Raw genomic sequence first — 25,078 nt, 5'->3', positions numbered from 1 at the left:
GCGTGCCTGCGTGCGTACGTGCGTGCGTGCGCACTAGCCACCAGTGCTGCAGGGAGGGCATAGTGATCAGCAGCTGAGCCTGTGTCCCGCAGGGAGCCATCACTGCAGAATGGAGCAGGTGTCTGCAGGCTCATGCACAGACACACACACGCACACTGTAAAGCTAAGTGAGCTCTCTCTCTTTTTCCCTTCCCTTTCTGTCTCTGTCTCTCTGAGTCTTTTTTTTTTGTGCACATCCAACCCTGCAATTTAGCCTGTGCGCAGGGTGCCTTTTAGTGTGTATTTCATTGCACATTACCACGTTTTTGATCATTACCTATTTTTCATACCCCTCAACTTTGTAGACGAGACATAAAAAAGGGTGGAAATGCGGATGTGATCCACAAACAACAGAATATCCCCAGATCTCCCAGCTGTATCAACACGAGCGCCCACGCCCTGCCAAAGGTGACCTTTCTGTGTTCAGGTACTTTGACCTGGAAGTAATGACCTATAATTTCACGTATATAATTGCACAAGGCAAGGCTCAGGTGTTCTAGATAGAGTCAGTGCACTCCTGAATGTGTCTTGACATTCATGACAAAATAGCAATAACACACTGATCATGTCACTTCAACAATCAAACACTAAATAATTATTATAGAGGTGGACAAAGAGCACTTCCCATAATCTAACTGTAAACAAAACGGTCCCCCCACCACCAAAACGCCAAAGCAGATGATATGAGCCTGCTATTATTCCCAGACTGACTTTTAATACACGGATTAACATAACTAAATATATGCTATTCAGGTTTTTCTGATGATTACAATGTTTGTAAACAAAGCGATAAAACAGGCATGAAGATTTCAATTTAATCTGTTAAAAAAAATTTTAAAATGCAGATTTCTGTCACTAGCTCCAATTATATACAGTCTGTACAAAATAATAATAGATTTGCTGTGCTAAAAAAATACAGACAGGGCCCTTGAGGTAATACAAAAATGGAAAACTCGAAAACACAATCGGGTAAACCTCACCCATAACGCAAAAGCATGCGGGCACACACAATTATCACAGTTTATGTAGTACTGGATTATATATTCGTGTTGGGCTTTTGAATCCTACTAGGGGTTTGCCTCGAGTCAGTGTCTACATTTGTGCTGCTCAGTAGGTTGAATAAACAAAATAATCTCACTTCCTGCTGATCATTTTTCTTCTTTAATTCAAAAAAAAAAAAAAAAAATCCCAGTGCTGCATTTAATTTCAGGGACAAATTTGTTGCCTATCTTGGACAATGTTTTCACATCCAGTTGCAGTTATTTCACTCAGCTTAAAAGGATAAATAGAGAGAGAATAATGAACAAACAAGACTGGAGAGAAAGTATCATTGTGTTTTCAAATCTGGTGTCTTTTTTCATATTTTGTTATTTGCAAACAAAAATTAAAAATTATTATGGAAAATAGAAAAAAATGCCTCACCTGCTATTTGACAGTGAAGTGAAATTCACAGGTTTTTGACTAAATCTAATGTCATTTCAGGTCAGCATAAAGAGCTTTAAAGAGCACTGAGGTGTATGTATTGGATCACGCAGATTTACTGAATTAATTATAAAACTGACAGTGATATCAATATGCACTGTAGATATGTCAGCCTTATAAACCTTGACAAAAGATGTATTAGCCAGTGCAAGCCCTTTACTGACCTGTCTGCGTCAGTGATAATCTCACTCAGATGGCTTCAGTTTAGTCATCTCCTTCCCAATAGTAACAAATTCATAATGCAAACAAAATCTGGTGACGGAAAAAACACTAAATCACCTTTTTTCAAAAATTAAATTTATAGCTTATGCCCTTGTAGACACCAACTTGAGATATTCTCTGGAACAGACTCCCATTTTGTAATCGATGATTCTTGACCAAACAATATCTGGCAGTCATTTTAAGAGCAGTGATGTGAGAAAATATGCCTTATTGTTGACAGCTCAGCGCCTGTTGATGCTGAGCTGACAAACGCTGCCGATACTTGAGTGATTGTCTGCGTCTGGGATCCTGGCATGTTGATGAACGACAATATTTTTTCCTCCTCTCAGAACTGATATTTCCAAAGCCAATGCGTTTTTATTGATTCACTAATTGCCCGGGATGAGGCAAAGTATCTGCTGTCACCATGAATAAAAGATGTATGGCTGACTTGTGCATGTGCTGAGGAGTGACCACTGAAGTTACAGTAGCTGGCCACTGGTTACACTGGGAGGCGTCTGGTGTTTGGGGCCTGTGTATACTGTGTTCAGAAAGTAGTTTTAAATGTGCGATTTTCCCTCTACTTGATTAGCTTTAGTAGAACAGCTGTTCACGAAAGGGAAGCTAAATCAAGATAAGATATTGTAAGATGATGAAAATACTACAGGTATTTTTGTCCAAGGGGAGGCCAGCACTAAGTGGTTCCTCTACACAACTCATAGATGCAACAACAGCAGCATCATCATTATCTGCTAACCCCTCACTCCCATTAATAATAGATGTACTCTAACAGCAGTGTTCAGTTTTACCATGGAGTCTGTCTTGAGCCAAAACATCAGTGACTAGACTGTTTTTTGAGCTAATTTACAAGAATACATTATTTTATTTTATTACTATACCTTAATATTCTAATGACATGTTGTGAATATGCCTTCATTTAATGTAAAATTATATAGCATACATTCACTCATAACATGACTGATGCCTTACACAATATCTTCGTATTTTCGTAGTTGAAAACAATTACTAGAGTGTTTGTTTTCTACTAAAGACTCTTTTTACTGTTAGATCAGCTAAATGTTTCAGCAACACAAAACAACTGAAACATGTCTCTAAGCATGTAGGCATTTACACTGAAACCCGGTGGAGCTTTCTTGTTGTGCATTGCCCACTTGCTTTTCTTCAAGCATGAGAAAGGGCGGTTAAGCATGAAGTGACATTTGGAGAGCTGGATTTGTGCAGCGTGGGCATGATTTGGTCCACAATGCTGTAGGCCAGCCCTGTGAAGGACTCTGGATGCGTCTCATTTCTAAAAGGTTATTCCTTATCAAAAGCTATAGTGCAGCCATTTATGCAGCTCTGATAGTGGGAGATTTTTGATGAGGTTTTAAACGTCATTACAGATGCCAGGTGGTGATATAGCAACTCACATTTTTCCACCTGAGGTCTGACTGGGAGATTCTGCGAAAGAAGAAATCAGGACTCATTCCTACAGGGAGATACATAACTACAGAAATAGCAAAAATAAATAATGGAAATAAAAAGGTCTGACTGTGAGCGGCAGTCAAAAGAACCTTGAGTGGACGCTCTTTGTGCTTTTATTGTAGCACATGTTAGTGTGTGTGTGTGTGTGTGTGTGTGTGTGGGTGTGTATGTGTGTGTGTGTGTTTGTAAGCGGGGGGAGTTGTGATTAAAGCCTCTACCAGATGGACCACAGCAGTCGCCCTGTGAGCATGGATGTACCCCGACCGGGATCAAACGCAAAACGGGCTGCTGCTCCCCCAGCCCCAAAGCTTACTGCTATACCCCATGATCAAGTGACCCACCACACTACAGCATGACTGCTTCATTTCACACATCCGGCTTAGACTAGAAGACAGGAGAACAATAGCAAGTAAAAAACTGTTTGATATCCTAGTCATCATAAGCATCTTCGAAACTCAAGAAACTCCAAATCTAATAAATAGATGCCATAACATTTACTATACATCGATGATGGTTAACAGCCAGACTAAACTTCATGATCAGTGTGTGAGCTGCTGGCCCGCTGAAGTTGAAAGTCACCCCATGCAGCGGACCACTCTGTTGTCCAAATGGACACTAATCCACCAGAGTCCTGTTGAGAATACACTCTTAGTGCCAGAATACATGCCAGACTCAACAGCCAATGCATAGCTAAGCCTCTCTGGGCACCTCCACAAACCTTCTCTCATTTGTGTTACACTACAGCCTCGAAGACCCAACATTATCTCTTCCACTGAAAAAATAATAATAAAAAATCAACATGTTTGCTTGATAGAAAAGTGTGAAATAAGCCAATGTGTTCTGGTTTACACCTTAAATTTCTCAATTTTAATGTGTAAACTTAATGTGTTTTCTAGTGTGTTTCGTGTTTTCCCTTGACAAATCCCTAATTAATCAAAACACGAATAAAGAGGTTGTCTAAGTATTATTTTGAATTAAATCTACAAATTGGAGTTTGTTTCTCCAGAGTGTACACGGAGACTGAACAAGCATTCACTCCCTATTCCACAGATAGAGACAGAGCGTTCAGCCTGAGCTTTCAAACAGCCCCCTGTCACATCTCTGCAGTGTTCAAAGCTCCAGCCATACCAAACAGCTTTGAGTTAAAGTGGAAGAAAGTGGCTGTGACAAATGCAGCACAGCCTTGTTCCGGGATCAGCATGAAGAATTCATTTCTGATCTGAGGAGTTTCTACCAGGCAGAGTGACACAGGCAGGGGTTAAGCTGATGGTGTATCATGCCCACTGACACGGAGGAAAGAGGATGTAGGAGGAAAGCTTCAACTAGATTTGTTAAATTCTATCAAAATACTTGTCTCTAATATAGTGTATATCTAAGTAACATGCCATTCAAGGGATCCACTTTCCATCTCTGGGTACCATGAGTTCACACATTTGTAGAATGGCAGGTTCATGTAGGATTTAGTTGTTAGTTTTTCCAAGTGAAAAAAATTTCCAAAGCAAAATGTCAGCTTTTTATTTGCTCACAATCAACATCTGGAACAATGACGGCAAAGCATTGAGCTATAACTCAGTAATTAATGTTGCATTTTCAGTCCTCATCTCAATGTGTTTTCACCCCTTTAAGTTAATTTCTCAGCAGGGTTTCTCAAAAATGTATAAATGAATTTCCATGGATTTGAAATAATGAGCAAATTATTAGATTTTCTTGCGTAGCTTCAGGATTTGGGGCTTTAGATAATTAGCATTGAGTATTTACCCATAACCAAAAAAACTGTGCAGACAGAAATTTTATTACAAATCCAGAGGGCATGTTTTCATTGTCAGGATGGGGTTTTAAGTAAAAATAAGAGAGGTATACTTGATATCTGTGTTTCTAATAGCAAGTTGGAGATTTTTATCATTGTTTTCTATGCTTTGTGCTCTCTAAATGCCTTCTGTGGCTGTACTTTCATAGGTCTTTACACTGGTAAATTGGGAATATTTTTTTTTTTGCACACAGGCTTTGTCATCTTCACCCATTAAGCATTTCAGTGTCTGGGTGTGAACTTGACTGGCCTCCCAAGATAATTTGACATCATTTACTCTCAGCAGTTTGCATCAGTTGCCGCTGCTGTGATTCTTCTTCTACTGCTTAAGGACACCAGTTTTCTCTTAGGATCAGCTTTTGTGGCAGAACCACTCCCAACTGCTTACCTGCATTACTAAATTGTCAAAGCACCATGGCACAGAGCGCCCTGCTTTTGAAGAAAAGAAAAGAGTTGATTTTATTGAGCGTACAACAGCAGTGCAGGTGCACTGTGCAACTCTGACGATGAAATTACCAAAAATCTGTATCCACACTGTTTGCACCATTGATTCATGACAATAAAGCCCCCGGTCTTAACACTGAAAGCAAACAAAAGTCAACTGAGTCCAAGCCGTCCATTGTTGTCCGGATACAGCCCCATTGTGTTAATAGGTGTCGGCTGTCTGGGATTCAGTGATGCCACGTTTGTCGCTGGGCAGGGAGACGGGCAAGTTGAAGGCTGTGGTTCTCATTTGTTGATTGTTACCGGCAGAGGGTGGACACCTGCCAGGAAAGAGGCGATCATCAGTCTGAGTAGCGCAGCAAGATGCTGCTACTGCCAGAACTTCAATAGAGCAACTAAATCTATCCTTCAAGGGCAAATCAAAAAGAGCCTAAGTAAGCCGCAGCATACTGAGGAGGGCGTTCTGGTCTATTAAATGTATTAGGATGTTTTACTACATAGACTACTGCGATATTTTACACTGAAAGCAACTGGGCCCTAAAAGTAATGTATTCTTCTCCATAGCTTTGTTAGACTATTGCTTTCATTGTCAATTACAGGGCGTTTGCCATAAACTGTAGCAGGGAAAAATCTGTTTCAGATTGCATCTTCTCTCTTGTGTCTCTTGGTTGCATAATTTGCTCTAAACCTGACTAGCAAATGCGAAGATCAGATTCGCTGCAAAGTTTTCCTTTTCTCGTTAATAATCAAGGTATTTTCTTCCAGCACTTTTAGGTAACACCTCTGCTGGCATCTTCACTTCTCCTCCTTTAAATAGAAGTCTTATTATGCAGAGTGAAACATAAGACAGGTGTTGAAACACTGTGTCTGACAGTTAACAAGACTCAAACCAAGAGCACCCACAATTATCACTGTCTGCACACTGCATATTCAAACCTGCTATATTGGATACGCTATTCTTTACCTGCTCTTTCACACTTGTTATCAGAATACTATGTGTTGGCTGCTACCAGAGTATATTGTGTATGTCCAGTACTGTGCAACCGGTATATCTGATAGTTGTTTGAACCCTGAGATTCCGCGTAAACAAACTGTGATTTTTTTAGGGTGTGGCAAAGCAACAGCATCAGGACTTTCTGAGTAAGAGAGAGTGAGAGGGACAACAAAGCCTGCAGTTAATCCATTAAGGTCTATGACGAGGAGGGGTTTAGGGTGGAGAAGCAGGGCAGGATGGAGGGCAGGAGGAGTTCATGTCAATTAGCCAGCTCTCTGCTTTCCGAATTAGCAGGCTGGAAACACAGGCTGAAGCACACTTCTGGGGTCCAGCCTTTAAAACTCCGGCTATACAGCAAGTCACTGTGTCAGGCTGTGTCGCACTTCATGTACCAAGATGTTGCATTGTTTTGTCTGTGTGGTGTCGATTATGAAAGTCTAGGCGTGCATGTGTTTGTGTGTGTATGGATTTAGTTTTGCATGAGTGTGTATGTGTTTATGGATGTAAGCCAGAGCCAATTGGTGAAATGGGTTTTCACATTGCTGACAGAATGGCTGGCCCTCCTGGCTTAAAGCCACAAAAGCTTTTTAACTTTCAAAACTTTACAAGAGGAAAGAAATATAATTTACTTCCTCAAAAACCATTTAGTATCAGTCATCATCTAAATGGCCAAATAATCCATCCAATCAATGCTACTGTATGTACTTTTTTGTGCAAAGCCTTTAAAAAATGGGAATGCCATTAAAAAATGAGTAGTCTTTTTCAGTCATTACCCTCAATTATGTCTTTGACATTTTACATTTATTCAGTGCTATGTTGCACTTTATTCGCAGACAAAAACTCTAAATACAGAGAGGACAAATCCAAAAGATAATAAGATATGGTAAAATATCTCCAACATCCAGGCTGTAAAGTATCTCAGCATTGATGCCCTTGATAGAATATCTCAACCACTCCCTCCATCTGTCCATACACATTATAATAACGCGCAGTCTGTAACCTTAACTAGGACATGGCAGCAACATGGTTCCATCTTTGGTATGTCTCTGTATATCATAACTACACACACAGACACTCGCACTCCATAACACAACACACTGCAAAGAGCAGATTGTGTTTATAGCTAATTTACTGAGTACCGGCATTCACTTTCATTGCTTTATAAAACCCTAGTCCTGTAGAGTAATTTAGTAGAAGACATGCCGAGCAAGACAACCGTGAGAGACTATTTTCACTTTAAAATCATATTCGCATTTAGAGAAAAGGTTATTTGGATTATATTACAGAGGGAGAAAGCAACCTCAAAACACCTTCGTATTTATGAAATATGAAAATGATCTCCCTCTATTACAGACAGTTAAAAGATGACAGAATACAAAAACAAAAAACAGATGTGATTTGTGATTCGGGCATTGCAATGGATCTGACTTTCAGTTCTTTACAGTGAGAAATTAAAAAGCAATAATAAAAACAAGGTTGGGGGGAGAATATTTGAGGCAGTGAGATGGAAAATGTTTTTTCCCGCAGTCAACCCGAATTCTTTGTTAAACTCAAAGGTCAGAGCATGAGGATAAAAGATGGACAGGAAACTGAGGGTTTGTTGCCTGTACTATTCAGCTGCAAATGTTGCTTTTCTTTGCTCTTCTGCAGAAAGATACAGAGACACATAACAAAGGAAAAGAGCCAAGGATGCACTTCTTTTTTAATCCATTTTGTTTCTGTTTCATTCTACATTTCCCTATCTCTGTTATATACAGTATGATCGCTACAAACCTCCAGACTGCGAGTGCCATCTTAGTCTCTTCTACCTGAAACAATAGCAAGCTTGTTCAGCCCATCCTTCCCATGTGTGTGTGTGTGTGTGTGTGTGTGTGTGTGTGTGCGCACCTCAGTAGAGCTCAGGCCTAATTGAAGACGTAGTGAGGATTCTCATTAGTATGTCTGGCACATGGTTCCGCTATGCTAGCTAGCTACCGTGGCTAACCATACAGGTGGAGAGGTCTGGGGTGAAGTGGAGAGACTGGGGAGCTTTAGTTCACTGCTCCCTTTTTATCTTTGCCTCTTCACTGTTTTTCCTCTTTACTAACAATATAGTTTCAGTGTGTTCATTTGGGAGCTAATTTGTGTAACTGCTTGAGTATTAGTGTAGAGTACATATGTGTTACGTGCTGTATAGTTTATCATACCCTTTGTTCACAGTGTGGGATTACCAAAGATTATATGTACACACAGCAGGGCTTTAAGTGACTTAAAGAGGGCATCCTTTAAATCCAGTATTCAGACACTTGCTTTTCCTACTAGACCTGATTTGAAGTTGATGGTTCGCTGGGTACATGAATATCAGTTTGCTGTTTTGCTCAACTGTGTGAGGAGGTGACAGAAAGTACTGCAAATAGTTGATTTAAACAATCACTGATCCAAATTGTTGCAGATTAATATTTTCTTAATCAACTACTCAATTAATCGACTAATTTTTGCAGGTCTACTTGTTGGATTTGTGCATCTATAGGTCGTGTAACCGACCACAACTCTATTTTTAATTAAAAAAAAATACAATCACAAGATATAACCATAACCAGGAATTTACAGTCTTTCACACAATTTTTAGTGATAGATTGTAGTCACATGCCAGAACACTGTCTAAATAAAATGCGATGGCACATCAGGCTGTATCTTGAGCTGGAAGGAGAGAAGAAATCTCTCTGAGCCTAATGGATGTCCACTAGTTACATTAGCCCTGCCAGGCTTCACACAGCTGAATGCTAATTGAAACAAACCAGCATGAGAGTAAGCGCTGACTTGCCGACTGCCTCTTATTGCTGTGTTGAACACAAAGGAAGCGGTATGATCACGTGCTGGGAAACTAGTGATGTTTTCATCTCTTGTCTGGAAACATGAATATAATACCAGAGTAATATCAAAGGAGACCACGTCCTCATAACTACAGCATAAGGTGCTTGAATGTGTCGGTGCATTTGTGAGACAGGGGATACACATGTTTACATTTTGCGCGTGTGTGTGCATGCACATGAATATGCTTATGTGTGCTTATCGAGTAGAGTGTGGGCCAACATGCGTTTCAGTATGTGCATTCTGAGTGTACGCATGTGTGTGTGTTTGTGTGTGTGTGTATTTTATGTATGGCTGACGGTACAGCCAAGTGCTGCTGCTTGCCAGGTAACTGTGTTAAAGGAAGCAAGAGCTCCCTCTTCTTGTCTGACTTAGATAGGGGCCAGCTGGACAAAATCAACCTGAGGCAGGTTTGCTGCTGGGCACAGAGGATTTTCTTTTTATAAATATTCATTGGAAATATACATAAACTGTTGTGAAGATTATAATTTGTCAGAATAATTGGCAACAACATCAAACAAGTCACAATTTGATAGCAGCATATGATTAAGTAGACTATAGTTACTCCTCATAGCAACAGACATAACGTTTTGTGCCCTGCTACCTATGGTGCATGAGTCTAAAATGAGCAGCTGCTTTAAAGGGAACATTTTGAGCGGACCCCCGAGAAGAGGGGGTTGTTGAGGCGGAGAAAAGAGGAGTAGTGCTGCTGCTGCTGCCGTTTTCACGCAGAGGAGGAGAGGGGTACGCGTGTGGCTTAAAAACGGGGAGTATACATTCAAACGCTGCAGCAACAACCCGGACAACCTGTTTCCTGTGCGTGCTTAATGACATAAAAAAGAGACGCGTGGGAGCGCGCTGACAAACCACAAGCCCACTCCCTGCGCGAGCTGAAGCGCGTGCTGATCCAATGCATAGTTGTTATCAGTCAGGTGAGGGATAACTATGTGCAAAAAAACAGAACATGAAGTCGCCTTATCTGCTCCCTGGCGTCTGCCTCTGCGCACGATGCTTCCTCGCTCCTCACGTCGTGGACCGCACGAGCCTGCCTCCTCCACTCGCATCCGCGAGCGCACCGCCCCGTCCGCACCTCCCCAGCCAATGGCAGACCGCGAGCGAGGTGGACGGACATTCCATACATGGCTTATTGGGGAAAGGTGGTTGCTCTTAGGGGGTTTCTCTTTTTTTTCCTCGCCGTGTTGTTTCGTTTTCGTGTTTTGTTTTTTTTCCTTTGGTCTTGCGCGGGACAGGGGCTGCGGGATCTCCACCCCCACGGGTGCGCTCCGTTTAGTGTTTGGCTCCGCCGGCGCTCACTACACCGACACGTCGATCCATTCATCCGAAGCGCGCCGCTGCCACTCTTACCTGCTTCCCCTCGCCAACTTGACCGGCTTTCACGGTTTGTCCGCCGAGAACACCTTTACCGTCCGTGACACCGACACAAGAATGGTCATGGTGAGTAGATGTCACGGAGCACGTATGGTCTGTCGCGCTTGTTCGTTTCGTTACCGTGTCTGCTTTATTTTTTAATGAACCATGCTGTTTGGCGTACTGCAGCAGGCGGACAGGTAGCGCCGCACTGTTCTGTTTTGCCCACAGCATACATACTAACAGCCGCTTTCTGTGTAACACCTCAACACCTCAGCCGCTTTCCGTGCAACATCTTAACACCTCTGTAACACCTTATCTTTTTTTTTTTTTTAATTTACTACAAATAAATCACTGAAAAAGAGTGATCTGTGTCGCATTCATTGCTACACCTGTACGGACAGGTGTGTGCCGACTGCCCAAGCTCATGTGTGCGTGCGTTCGTTCTGATATTACGTTTAAACCTCAACAAATGCAAATTATGAACTAAAATCAAAGCAGACACATTTGTTGTAGCCAAATCCCGCTTGTCTGTGTTTAATTTTGAAACGACGTATTAAGGCATATTTGGAGGGGGAAAAAACATTTCAAAAAACGAAAGTATCTAATCTACAATTCTCTAAAGACCTCAGCCGTCATTTTGTAAGACAAAACTGTTAGAAACTGTTATGTGTGTGTAAAAGTGTGTGTGTTTTTATTTAAGGGAGAGAAAAAGGGAGGGAGAATGAGTTAGTCTGTACACACAGCCATGTAAATGTACAGGGGATTTAACATGCACCCAGTAATAGCTAATTTATTATACACAATGCTGCGCAGGCATCCTATTACCATAGTGCCTGAGGCTGCAATCACTCTCCAAGAGCTCTGCTCCGCGCTGCTCTGCCCGGCTCACTCAAGCACAGACCGCAGCAGCGATTGATTGCTTTGCTGGGATTCAGAAAGCCTTTTCTCTGCCAAACCAGGCTGAGGCTGGCGTGTGCCGACGAGGGCTGAGAGCCAGCCAGAGAGCGAAGGTGTTAACACTGAGGGAGGGGGAGGTGAGGCCAGTGGCTGACAGGCAAGCCAGGAAGCCAATCACAGACTCTAAAAGAGAGGGGTGGGGGGTGTGGGGGTGGGCTCTGACCTTCCAGCTGAGCAGGCGACTGGGCGGGTGGCTGTGGGAAGGAGGGAAGGAGCAAGGAGGGAGGGCGGTGTGTGTGTGTGTATGGGGGGGGGGGGGGGGGCTTGCTGCAGCCCAACACTCTCATCCAGGCTCACCATTCTCCTCTCAGCATCTGTGGAAGAAGGCGATGCTTGCTCCTTACGCCTCTAGCACGCTGCTCTCTGCTCACTGCTGAGACTCAGGCAGAAATAGGAAGAGAGGCAGAGGGAGAAGGAGAGAGCAAACTAAGGAGACAGTGTCAAAGGAGAGTAAGACAGGAAGAGAATAAGAGAGAGTAGGGAATTTTCTTTGCAGAGGCGTTGCTGTAGCTGTTGTGTGAGGAGAGAGAGAGCGTGAGACAACGGCCGGCGTCTCCCAAATGGAGTGGAATGGGTTTAAGATGGTAAGGAAGAAGCTTACAGACAGCCTGTCACTATACTACACTGTACATTGTTAACCATCGTTTCATTTTGGGCAGCCTGCAGTGGCTACGGAAGGTTGTAGTTGTACTATCACTTACAGTCAATTTGTGTTATATTCTCCTACCACAGGCAATGCGGTGATACTGTTGAACTATTTGTTGTGCAGAATGTTAAGTTTCTTCATACAGAAGATGGATACAGAAGGGGTTTAGTGTGGCGGGGTTTGTGGGCAGGGTGAGAAATGGAGGGAGACCGATAGAGGGACGGAGCCAGATATCATGCTAATAAGAGAGGTGTGGAGGCAGGAGTAAAGGTAAGGAAAGACAGGGTGAGGAACAGAGGGAGGGAAGGCGTAAATCGGGGAACAGCACCCATATTATGTTAAAGCTAGGGCTGTACCCCCCCCCTCCTTCTCCTGCCTTTGCACCTCTCTGAAATATTTACCTGTATGTAGTACCGCAGCAGAGGTGGAATGCACATAATTCATACTGAATGCACAGTAAGATGGTGGAGAAACTGGACTTTTGTGGATTTGATATTCATGTATGCAAAGTAGACCTTGTTAATTATGTGAGTAGACATGTTACCCGTCATGCTGCTTGTGCACACAGTGAGACTGTGTGATGTCCATGTGTTGTGCCAGAGCTGGAAAAAGATGGAGTAGGTGTGTTGGAGATATGCGCATGCCTGGATTACAATATATTGTAATGTTGTATTGCGTTCTCTACCTTGTAAGCCCATTGCTCCTGTGTGTGTGTGTGTGTTTGTTTGTGTGTGTGTGAATATGTCTGTGTGCGCTTAATTATGTGTCTAATTATGTGTTTGGCTGTGCGAATGTATGTGTTGGCATGAGAAAAATCACTATAAGCCATCTAAGTACTCTGCTTTGCTGAGCTTCCTTAGACTCACTTTAACTTTGTATCCATTTATCCATTCATCCATCTCATCCAAGTGACAAAGTGAGAAGCTGACTAACAAAACCAGCAGCCATTTTTTTTTCCTGAGGTTTATATACAGTACGACAGAGTTTTATCTCACTGACGATACTGCGTCACCATTCTGACTACAGAGTCAATACCATTATTTTGTATTCTCAGTGAACCCATTTTTCAGAATGGCTCTCTTACCATCCATAAAGTGGACTGACTCACTCCTGTATTTGCATGAAGAACAGTCAAAAGCATTATTCATTTGTCAGCAAGTAAATGTTTGATTGTTTGCGTGCTGGCTTCTTTCCACTGGATGCAATCAAAATGGTAATTGAAATGAAGGCAACTCCCCTGTTTCATGACGCGGCAAGTGGCGCTAGGTGGCCCGCTGTCTTGCCGGACAGTCAGGACTAGCGGCCCAGTGTAGCGTAGATGGAGGGGCCTAGCAGGAACACATGACTGACAATGTGAGAAGACGGGCGTGAATGTAGAGAAAGAGTGTATATTTTTTATACTGTATATACCGATAGTGCTAGTATTCTTCCGTACAGAGGGTGAAAGAAATGGACATGAAAGGAGAATGAATAGGAACAGTGAGAGAGGGAGTCAAACAGTCGTATGTTCATCAGTACTGGAAGCGTTAGATATGAGTGTGCACCATGAAGCCTCTTGATGGGAGCCAGTGGGGGACCGGGACTAGACACTGGCCATCATTTTACGCACATACACAATCACACACACACAGATATGCACAAACATGCAGTGGCTCTATTACCCCCAGGCAGAACACCAGGAGCTCCAAGGTTACACATCAATGCTAATAGGGTGTGGTGTGTGAGGAATTTATTAGCTACAGTGCACCGACCGAATGTGTGCTTAGTGATTTAAATGTAACTGATGATCAGAGAAGCATACGACAGGCAGAGGTGCTCGGGGATGTACTTCTGAGGTGATTATAGGTCTGAGGAACATTGAAGATGATTCACAGACATCATGTAAGAAATGATAGATGAGGAGCTAACAAATAAAAAACAAAGTTGAAGTAACAGGACAATAAAGGAATATTGCCTCAGAAAATTCAATTACGTGACAGCCTGTGCTGTGTTTTGTATATCTGTGTTTTCGGTTCTGTGTGTTTGTGTCTGCGTGAGTGAGTATATCAGAGAAGCAACTGACGTGTGTCCAGATGCAGAGTGACATGGTTAACAAGAGCCTGATTAAACACCAAGCAAATGGATAGAGCGAGAAATAGAAAGAAGGAGAAGTGGTTTAGGCAGAGAAACAATTCCCTCTTAATCCTCTTTTCTGTGTTCCTATGCTCAAACATCAGCTCTCTAAGATTTACTGTAGAAGGGTGTGCCACAGTATACATTTAGATACACAGCACCTTTAATTGTTTTGCATGGTGCTCGTGGAACTCTCAGACTATTCTTAGCACAATAGAGGAGTTTAAGCTTAACCCAGCATTACCACCAAGTGCGTAGATATTTTATATTTCTGACTATCTGAAGCTAGTAATAAACACTCAGTTGGCAGTTTATTAGGAACACCAATCTAAAAACAAATGCAGTCTCATACAAAACTCCTGCAATAAATCCTACCTTCATGATGGTTTTAATATTCAGTTTTTAATGAACTTAATGTTGATTCAACTGTGTGATAATTTTGGAGACTGTAGTTCTGGTGCTGTAGTGTGGTGCTGCTGAACTGTATTGGATTATACAAAGAGTTTTTTTTTTGTTATTTAGCCTATCTGTGTTGATATAAATGGGCTGGACAAAATGATAGAAACACCTTTTTGCGTAATGCAATACATTTCAGCAGCACCACAAACTACTTTCTCCAATATTGCCTTAAAGTTAAATCAACAGCTTCAGTCTCAACGCAAACTGAAAATTGTAACCATCATGAAGGTAGATTTTATTGCAGGACTGCTGTATTAGGCTGCATTAGTTTTAGCTGGGTGTGCCTAATGAACTGCCAACTGAGTGTACATCAAATAATTTAAAGAAACGTACGTTTTCTGTTTTCTTTTTATTTCTAGCAAACTTCTATCTGATAACATGTCATTGCTGTAAAACGAACTGCTCAAACAACTAGATCAGCCTTTTAACATCTAAGACTTCTTGTGATTAACTAACAACTAAAAAAAGGAGGCAGACCACCCAGACCAGTGCTCTGCTGAGATATCCTTCAGAGAATAACAACATTTTTGCATCCTGTTTGTACTTCCTTTAAACTGTTTTCCCAGGCCCAGTGGGCTTATTGCTTGTAGAAAGAGTTTTCAAAATGGTGTATGGCCAATTAAATAGTTTGCCATTGTTTTACTGAGCAGCAGGAAAACATACATTTAAGTGGAAATGAAATATGCATTTTGTGAGTGTGACTTGCTAGTTGTGCATGGGTTTACTGCCATTAATGTTGTTGATTCAGCTTTTCACATAAAGAGATTACACTGCAGTTCATCACATCCACAGTAAGCAGGCACAAAAAGCTGATTGCCAAATGGTCACATTGTGTGTGTTTGTGTTCTTGTATTTGTAGTACAGTTCATGTATGTAGTTGTCAATGTGTATGTGTGTGCACATGTGTGAGGTGTGTATCACACTGGTCATGCCCCCTCTCTATCTTTCGGCAAGTGACCAGCCCCAGTCAGGTGTGTACAGAAAGATCACAGCTTGACACAAATACAATAGTCAGTCGGTTATAATTACATGTTTAGAGTGAGGTATAGAGTGGGGTTCTTTAGATAGAGGTCCTAGTGTTGTGTGAGGCAGAGTTGTGAGTGTAAGAGCATTTAGTTGGATTACATTTGTTTGGTAGGCGCTCTTCCTCCACTTGTACCAAGGAGCACAACCATATAGAGGCATTTTCCTAATTTTTGTTTCTTGTTGGTGTTTTTCAACCTCTAAAGTGAATGCAGAAAAATAGAAATTTCCCTTGAAGGGCTTTAGCTCCTCCCTCGATGCACCGTTATAAGGGAAAGTCTGAGCCCCAATAATATTAAAACTAGCTTGTCAATTCATCAAATAAATAAAACAAGTGTTACACCTGCAAAAGTATATCAGTAAAACACCTTATTAAGAAAAATGTATTATTTTTCTCATGCAAAATATGTACACACAGCATTGCATGATACTAATATGATACACTCCATCTATAATTGACAACAATGTGGTCAACTGGTGGTTAAAAATATAGCTGCTATTGCAAAGTAAAGATTTGATTTGTGTGTTACATGACACTACTAAGATACGTAGCTGAAGAAGACAAGTCTTTTCTTTTTGCCCTTACACTTGAGGTAAGAGGTTTTGCCATTGCTTTGGTATATTTTCTGTGAGTAAATTATGTCTATCAGTATTTTGGTGGTACAGTGTCTGTATAAATATCACAAAATATTACATTGTGTTTAAATGTCTTTTCCACTTTCCTTTAAACAAAAGCTAGACGGAAGCAGTTAATGAGCCAAAAGCCTGTTTGAATAAGAAGCCGCTGTAACAATCTCACTCCCAATTAGTACGCTTTGGTTTTTAAATATTCCTTTTGTGTGAAGCATAAACACACATGAAGACTCACAAAACGGTCACGTTGAAAATTTAATAGGCTTCCACAGCGATTTCCTTCATTTATTTAAAATGTTTTTTTTTCTTCTCTTTTTAAAAAGCTAGAAATCTGAGAGGCATGGCAAGGCATTCTGCTGTGAGGGGAGCAGTATTCACAAATACTAGACCTAATTCCTTTGGCAGCAGCTCAAACTGCTACAGACAGACACATAATCAGCTGGGGAGTGTTAGCGCCTCAGCCCACTAGCAAACATAGGACCGAGCCCTTGTTGTGCATCGCTGCTTTTCAGAATAAATATCCCGATGGAAAATACAGTGGGAGGATAGAGGTATTCATGTGTATATAGCTCTTTGTTCAGTCAAAGATACAGAAGGAGAGAGGAACACTGGCTTTCTTAGCTACTTTACTGTTCATTCTGTCTCTTTCCCTCGTCTTCTCCCTCTCTCTCTCTCTCCCTACCTCCCTCTCTGTCTCTCATCCTCCACTGTACCCTGTGTGTTTTGGTATTCATACAGATGTTTGGAATTGAGTGGCAGTTTCTCCTGAGACTGTGCACAAGCGGCTGACTCGTCTCATCTGCATTTTGCATCCCAAGAAAAAAGAGAACAGAAAGCAGCAGAAAGCATCAGCAGGAAGACAGGCTGTGTGTGTGTGTGTGTGTGTGTGTGTGTGTGTGTGTGTGTGTGTGTGTGTGTGTGTGTGTGTGTGTGTGTGTGTGTGTGTGTGTGTGTGTGTGTGAGAGAGAGAGAGAGAGAGAGCGAGAGAGAGCGTGTGTATGCATGTTGCCTGTTGTTTGGCTTTGGCAGCTTAACTGGCCCCAGCGCTACTGCTGTGTGATGTTTAAAGGACATTTCAAGGTCGTGCTTTCGACAGGCCTCACCGCCTCTGACATATTAAACATTTATATATTTCTGTAACCAGATGAATTATAGATTGAACATGCAACTGAACATGCTACAAAATGGCACCATTGTGCTTGGTAATAGACACTTTAGGCCTACAAACACAGCCTCCCTCACGACATCCTTTAGCCTGCCTTATCTCATCAATAGCAACACTAACAGAGGCAAAAAAAAAAAAGGTTGATCTTTCTCTGTGCAGTACACCAAGATGCGGGAAAATCCCAAAGCAGCAGGAGAGGGGATATGGAAGGTTCATCTGCAAGTCACAGTTGTGGTCAGTGACTCGGAGATATGGGCCGCTCTACATAAAGATCATAATGCTGGAGCTGACAGACTTCATCTAAAAAAGCTATCTCCTCATGAATTATTAGAGACAATGCAGGCAAGGAGGTAGATAATATCTAACTATTTTCTCTCGTCAGTCAGTGGTTTGGTTTACCTTTTATGTAGTACATGTAAGACCAGAGACCTGCGAGACAGGTAGTTAGAGGGCCACAATTTGAGATAGTAATTCTGATAATGGAGGTATTTGAACCATCAGGTAAATGCATTCATAGTCAATGCATATTCCTATACAATGGACAGGAAAGCTGTTCTTCCTACACAGTATATAACTAGATGGAAATGGAAGGTACATAATATCCATGGGGGGGGGTAAATGGGAACAGTAGAGAGATAGATGTGTGCCATCTCATAGATGCACGGCTTTCCAGCACATTCTGTCATACTAAAACACTGTTGCAGAATTTTCTATGGCAATCAGCCACCGTCTTCTATATGTTCCCTCCCTGGCACATGCTACAGTATATGAGCAGAGCTAGTCTCCTGTGGGCATTTTCAATTACTCTGCACTGTACGGCACTGGGGGGGATTAATCTGCTCGTTTGAATGCACGCCACACTTGATGGTTTAGCTGGTGTGCCATGGGCCTCATCTGTTAGCTGTGCTGGTATACATTTAGGCTTTTGTGTCTCATTCTCTCTTCCTCCTGCTGCAGTAGGAGCCATTTCTGATTGCACCACTCTCACATCAAGTTACACTGAGATTAGATTTTCACAGAAGATTTGCTCACTATAAATTCTCAAGTCAAACACAAAATTGATTGTGTAATGGCTAGTACAAAGCAACTTTATAGCATTTGGAAAGTGTCTGAAATAGTTTAGCTATTGGAATGATAGCATTTTTTTTTAAAAAACAAAAAACAGAGCAATAAGAAATCTGGTTTACATGATGATTAATGTAGCTAACAATTCAAATGACACCTGGCTCATAGCTATACCAAGGGCCAAGAAGGATACCTGTCATATGAAAAAAGAAATGAAATAATTTGATATATCATCATGTCATTCAGCATAGGAAGAAGTTTGTCAAGACATTTCCTAGAGGATGGATAGAAAGTTTCAGCTTGTCTCTCTATCAGTCATGTAGCACACTCTTCTACATCTACATGTAGTTTTGAGTTATTCATTGCCTCCATCAAACTGTTTACTCATTAAGACAGATGACGGACGGCTGTCCTTTTCCCTTGCAGCTATTTGATTATATGAGCTCCGGTTCAGAGCTGAATCAATAACCAGATTAGCTGGGTCCACGCATACACACACTAACATACACTCAGACACACCCTAACACAGTACCCAAGGCTGTGGAATGAATTCTTGAGTACAACGGTCGGTTGGTGTCTATGTGATTTAGCGCTGTGCCTTTGCTACAAGGCAGACACACACACACACACACACACACACACACACACATACACACACACACACAGGCAGGCTGTGTCTGAGATGCAGCTGATGGGGAAACAGTGATTAGATTAGGAAGAGCTCTGCCTCTGCTTAGCAGCCAGGCCAGTGTTCCTCTCTCTCCCTTGTTCTCTGTGTAAGTGCTGTGCTGTAGGTTTTGTTCTTATCGTACACCTCCAGGCTGTTTATAGCTTTTTAAATACCTGCTCAACAAAGCCAATATTACCTCTTCCAGCCTCAAACCAGTTTTAATCAGAACTCCTACTGTGAATTATACTCAAAATTGAGTTCAGTCAGAGGAGTTTACAAGTTTCTTATTCTGCTGCTCTCCCCTTTTGGGAAGGTTGCTGTAGCTAATTATCTTGTTCTCCAAGGCCTTTTTTAATACATGGAGCAAGCATCACTGTAAGCTTGAGCAAGCAAGGAATATACAGTTGTTTATAGTTGGTTGCAATAGCATGGCACCGCTGAATTGCTTATTTCTGACTTGATACATGCAGGTGTGCACAGTAGTGGTGCATAGTTGGGTAATTGAGTTGAGTGAATTTGTGCGCATTTGTGCATGTTTGCGTACGTTTGTTTATGTATGCACTAGGGTATTTTAGTGTACTTTGCTAAAGATAGGAGCCAGCATCACTAAAATGGCTGGTTGCCTGCACAGGTGCGTGGTCGCATTCACCTGCCAGCTACTTGTGGAGGTGGTGTCCTCGCTCATGACACATGGTGCTGACTCAGATGGATCAGCCTGCCTGCTCTCCTTGCCTCTCTGTCTGTTTCTGCATCCTCTATCCTCTGTCCAAGCCCAGTTAAAAGCTACTTTAGCTCAATACGGAAATGAGCACTGCACAGAAACACAAGCTATTCCCTGAAATGCAATCCAGAGTAGTACAGGTTTTTTTCATTGCAGTGCTTTAGACTCTATTGCAGTGTCACTTATATTTATTCAGAGAACAGTCACATTGAGTAAATGTAACCAGGATAGATCTTAACATAGTCGCAGCAAACATGATATTTGTGTAATGAAAAAGGAAGACAGAGAGGGAAAAAAAAGGGCCCTATCGGGAAGGATCAACCTTTTATGTCATGTTAAATGACAGGCGTGATGTAGACCTACTGTAGGCTGACAGTGTTGTTCTTGTCTCTCCTGCTTTGTTTTTACCCCTTTACTCTTATTCTCAATGTGTCTTTTGCACTTACCAACCATAGAAACATGGTTAATACTTCCTGAATAGGCCCTACATGTTAGATGGATATCACCTCTGCTAAAACCTCTAACCACATTAATGACATTTAATTAAGGATGGGATCGCATGCAGGGGATGAGACGATGATTTAGCCTCTTTAATCCACCAAAATGTGCTAGCTGAGGGCCTCGACAGTGATCACTCCCATCCATCACACCATGGGATTACAGCAGGACAGACAGAGATGCACAGCAGAGACATCTTGCTGATTTGACTGAGCTGGAAGCCGAGGTGCTGGCTGCAGCAGCTAGAACTGGGACAAAGGCTGGCAAGCTGTTGATGGTGATTTCATGCTGTTCAAGGGAAGACTGCTGTTGGGATGATGGCACTGTGTTGATTTGCAGCTGAGGATTGGATAGAGAAATAGGGGTCAGGGGCATCAAGTGAGGGACTGTTCCTGGCATAGGACTGAAACTAGGGGAGCTGTGATGAGGACCTGAGAGGCCAGGCCAGGGCTGGGGTTGAGGAACAGGGACTTGGGCTGACAGACAAGGCCAAGCCTTAATTTCCAAGGCCTAGTCCCCATGCTCCAGGCTTCAGCCAAACAGCTAGGCAGGTGTCCAGCTGATCTCACACCCCCACAAGGGAGGAACTGCAGAGCACCAGTCACTAGACCTGCACAAATTGAAGTGTCATCTCTAGAGTCAAGATGCTCACCAATTTTCTGCATGCGTTGGTGCAGAGTTGGGATTCAGCCAGTGGACAAATGGCTCCAGTTCCGCCTACAGTTTGGCTGAGCAAAGGAGACTGTGGTGTGTGTATGTGTCTGTCTGTGTGTATTTTGTCTGTGTGTGTGAGAGAGAGAATGTGACTATGGAGCATTGCAGGTCCTCAGTGTCATTGTCCTTGAATGATGCAGCAATGCAGCATGAAGTAGTTTGAGAAAAAAGTTTTTTAGATAACAACAATTCATCCAAATCTGAATAGAGTGAAACAAGTTACATCACTTCAGTTATGAACATATAAATGCAAAATTTGGCAAAACCTTTGTTGTGCCAGACTCTTTAGCCTTCAGAAACAAGTGAAAGTAAACAATACATCTGATATTTAACATTTGCAAATAAGAACAAACTCATCCTACAATTGCCTATGACATATAAATCTTGATATTATTATATAGACCATTTCTGACATACCCTTCGGAAATTTGCCGTATCCTGTCATCTTCTGACCTCTAACATCACATGTGTATGCTGATTACCCAAGGGCTGTGAGGAAGTGTGTGGGAAAACTGCATCGATCTCACTGAAGACTGAAACATCACAAAAGAGAAGGGGGGGGTAAAAAAGTCAAGCCAAAGGTAAATTAAAAAATTGCTTACATGCACGTCTCGCACGGTCTGGAACACTTATTATCCCAAGTCACACAGAGAGAAAAGAGGTGGCAGAGGATAGAAGAAGAGAAGAATCCATTTGGTAAAGTAGATGCAGATCGATGAGACTGGAGGCAAGCAGGCCAGAGTGCAACAGAGGAGGGGTGTGTGTGTGTGTGTGTGTGTGTGTGTGTGTGTGTGTGTGTGTGTGTGTGTTTGTGTGTGTGTGTGTGTGTGTGTGTGTGTGTGTGCTTGCGTGCATGAGGCGTCCCAGATTACTTTCCCTGATTGATCCGGCCCAGCATCCGTCTGACCTGCAGGACATTTCAGAGCTCAGAAGATTCTGGTGGAGGTGGAGAGATGGGAAGAGAGAGGTGGCCAGGAATAAAGGGAGAGAGAGAAAAATAAAAATCAATAGCGCAGAGACCATTACAGGGAACTTGACTGGCCGAGAAGCTGAGATAGTAGAGTCGTATTAATCTCTTAGTGTCTCAGTCATTTTGATAGGAACTCCAATTCCGTATTACTTTGGGGGACTAAGAGGGAGTTTAGCTGAGTTTGATAGTATCTGGTGTGGCCACTTTGTGGCAGCAAGAAGGGGACATATGGCACAATTTTTCAATATACTTGGATGTATTTATGTGTGTTAAAGTATCTGCATCTGACAATACATTAGAATTCGGTAAATTATTTTAGGTCATTGTATTTTTCATTTTAACAAGCCAAATAATTAAAAATATTTAAAAAATAAGATGCATAATGCACAAGGAAATCACAAACAGTGTCTGAAGCAAGATGGTGAGGCGAAGTCTAACAAGTCAGATGGTTGCATGCTGGCTCCATTTTGTAGCTGCCAGGCAGTGTGTCTATCAGCGGAGAGATCCTGCAGCATACTGTCTACTCCGCAGTCTCTTCAGCCTCCATCTATCTTGGCCAAGTCAGGGTAAATTGATTGTCTAAGCTCTTTAAGAGAAGGGGGAGGGAAGACTGCACCAGGACGGCAATATAAAGTGGTGGTTTTATGGTGTAAAAGAAGCAGAAGAGTGACAAAGGTTAAAAGGACAGGACAGGAAGACAAAAACTCATTGGTCATCTAAATTTTAGCTCAAACCATAAGTGGCATAGGGCTGTGAAGAAAGAGAGACAGAGATAATCTATGTGCACAGTACAGAAGAATGCCTCATAAAATTAAATCTTATACAGTAAATCTAAAATCAAGTTGTCTTTGCCTTTGGTATATTCAACTGTAAGAGGAAAACAAATGTATAGTCCCCTTCCTTGCCGTAGGCGGATAATGCTCGTCCTATTTGACTGCAGTACCCAGACACCACTGGCCAGGAGCCCAAGGAGACAGGAAGCACTTTTGTGGCATCAAATATTAATGGCGTTATAGAGTGTATTGATTATATAATAAGTTTTCCCAGCATCTGAGCACCGACTGAAATGTATTCCCTGAATAATTGAAAATGTATCCATGAGCAGTTTTTCTTCTCAATGGTTGGTGAATGTAATTGCATTGCACCCTTATTCCAGTGTTATTTGAGATTTTATCAGAAGACGCACATGTGTGTGTTCATGTGATAAATGCAAGGACAGCGAGAATATGAAGGAATATGAAACTGTGTATTCATGTGTGTTGTGCCTGAGACTGTGTTTGTTTTATCGAATGGTTGAGCATTGAATATAGAGCACTGAGTAGTGTTTCAAAAAATGGAATGCAGAGACTTAAACGCACTTCTTAGAAATGTATTATTCCTTTTGCTGACATTATGCTCCCTTGCACTATACATTAGCTGTTGAAATTTGTTGAGATGGAGACTCATACACATCTGCTTGCTGCTTCTTACATTTCTTTCACCACATTTGTACATGCTACGATAACACTGCCCTGTCTGCTTGCTGCGGCACACCATCCACTTCCGCACTGACATAGTATGTAAAATGATGGCTTTGCAGGATGGGCGAAAAATGCTTTTGATGTTTCACCTCTGCCTAACATTTTCTTTTTTCAGGGTAGCTTTTCCACTTTACATTTAATGTATGGGAAAAGTCGTGTTAACAATCAGGCTATACAGTATATTGTCCTCTACACTCTTGATGAGATTAATGTCGGTTTACTATACTGTGTGTTGTGGCTTCAAATTGTAACCAGCTTGGGCACCTTAGCCCTGGGGGTGTAGCTATCCCTGTCCACTCTTGGCTTTTTCAAATGGTTATAAATACACCTCACTTGCAGGAGGTTGACCTAACATAGCGAAAATGTTAATATGCCGTTGATTTTGAATTTAAACAAAAAACCTATTGCTTCTCACTAATTCGTCCGAGTCAGATTTACACAATGGAAAGTGTTTTTATGTTTTACACAACCATTATTCAACAGTATCCCCTTTGTCTACACCAGCATAAAACAAAGGTGGCTCTCAACTTGATATTTCTATATGATCATCCCAAAAATATTCACCATTACCTACAGCAAGTACAAACAATATTCCTTGTCCTCTTTTCTACCCTGACCTCTCTGCCCCTCTGTATCACCTTTTCCCATTCAAGGTGACAGTTCCCTCTCATTTAGACCTCCATTATGCATTCCTGCCTAAGTTTACAAGACACATTGACAACAGAGCATGTACAAACTCTCTTTCTCCTCCCCCACCTCTGTCTCTCCCTTTCTTTGAAGTATTGGAAATGTCTTCCCCATTACTCAGCCCTTGCCTTTTCTTTCTCCTCCCAACTGATCCCTCACTCCCTCTCTTCATCTCTCTGACAGAGTAAATGAAGGCAGAGGTCATCCCTTTTCTCTTCCTCCTTTCCTGCTAAATTGGCTGCTTGTAGCATCTGTAGATAGCTGCAGGCATTTAAGCCCCCTGCTCTGGAGAGCTAGTGAACAGACTTCCTGCTCATTTGTGGCATTTCTGTCTCTTCAACCACAGGCTTGTTTACCCAGAGAGAGCAAGAGGGAAACCCTCATTATAAACTCTGCCAAGGTCATTGCAGTCACCACACCAATCTGCTGCCTTCAACGCAGACATGCAGTTTTATTCAATCTGCTATGAAGCTTCTCAGATATTAAAACAGTCTGTACCCCCTTTACTCCAAATTTCTAACTTAGCCATTTCATGAGGAAATATTCAAACAACATGAGCCACACA

At 42.0% G+C, this 25,078-nt stretch overlaps 1 protein-coding gene across 1 annotated transcript in view; it reads left to right on the top strand.

Moving 5' to 3' along the window:
- elavl4 (ELAV like neuron-specific RNA binding protein 4) overlaps positions 1-25,078 on the top strand; it is a 72,650-nt gene that overhangs the window by 4,501 nt on the left and 43,071 nt on the right. The window lies entirely within an intron of this gene.

Source organism: Xiphias gladius, chromosome 6 (genome assembly GCF_016859285.1).
Source record: "Xiphias gladius isolate SHS-SW01 ecotype Sanya breed wild chromosome 6, ASM1685928v1, whole genome shotgun sequence".
Lineage (NCBI taxonomy): Eukaryota > Metazoa > Chordata > Actinopteri > Istiophoriformes > Xiphiidae > Xiphias > Xiphias gladius.
The sequence above is the reverse complement of the archived record's forward strand: the minus strand, read 5'-3'. Positions and strand labels throughout refer to the sequence as shown.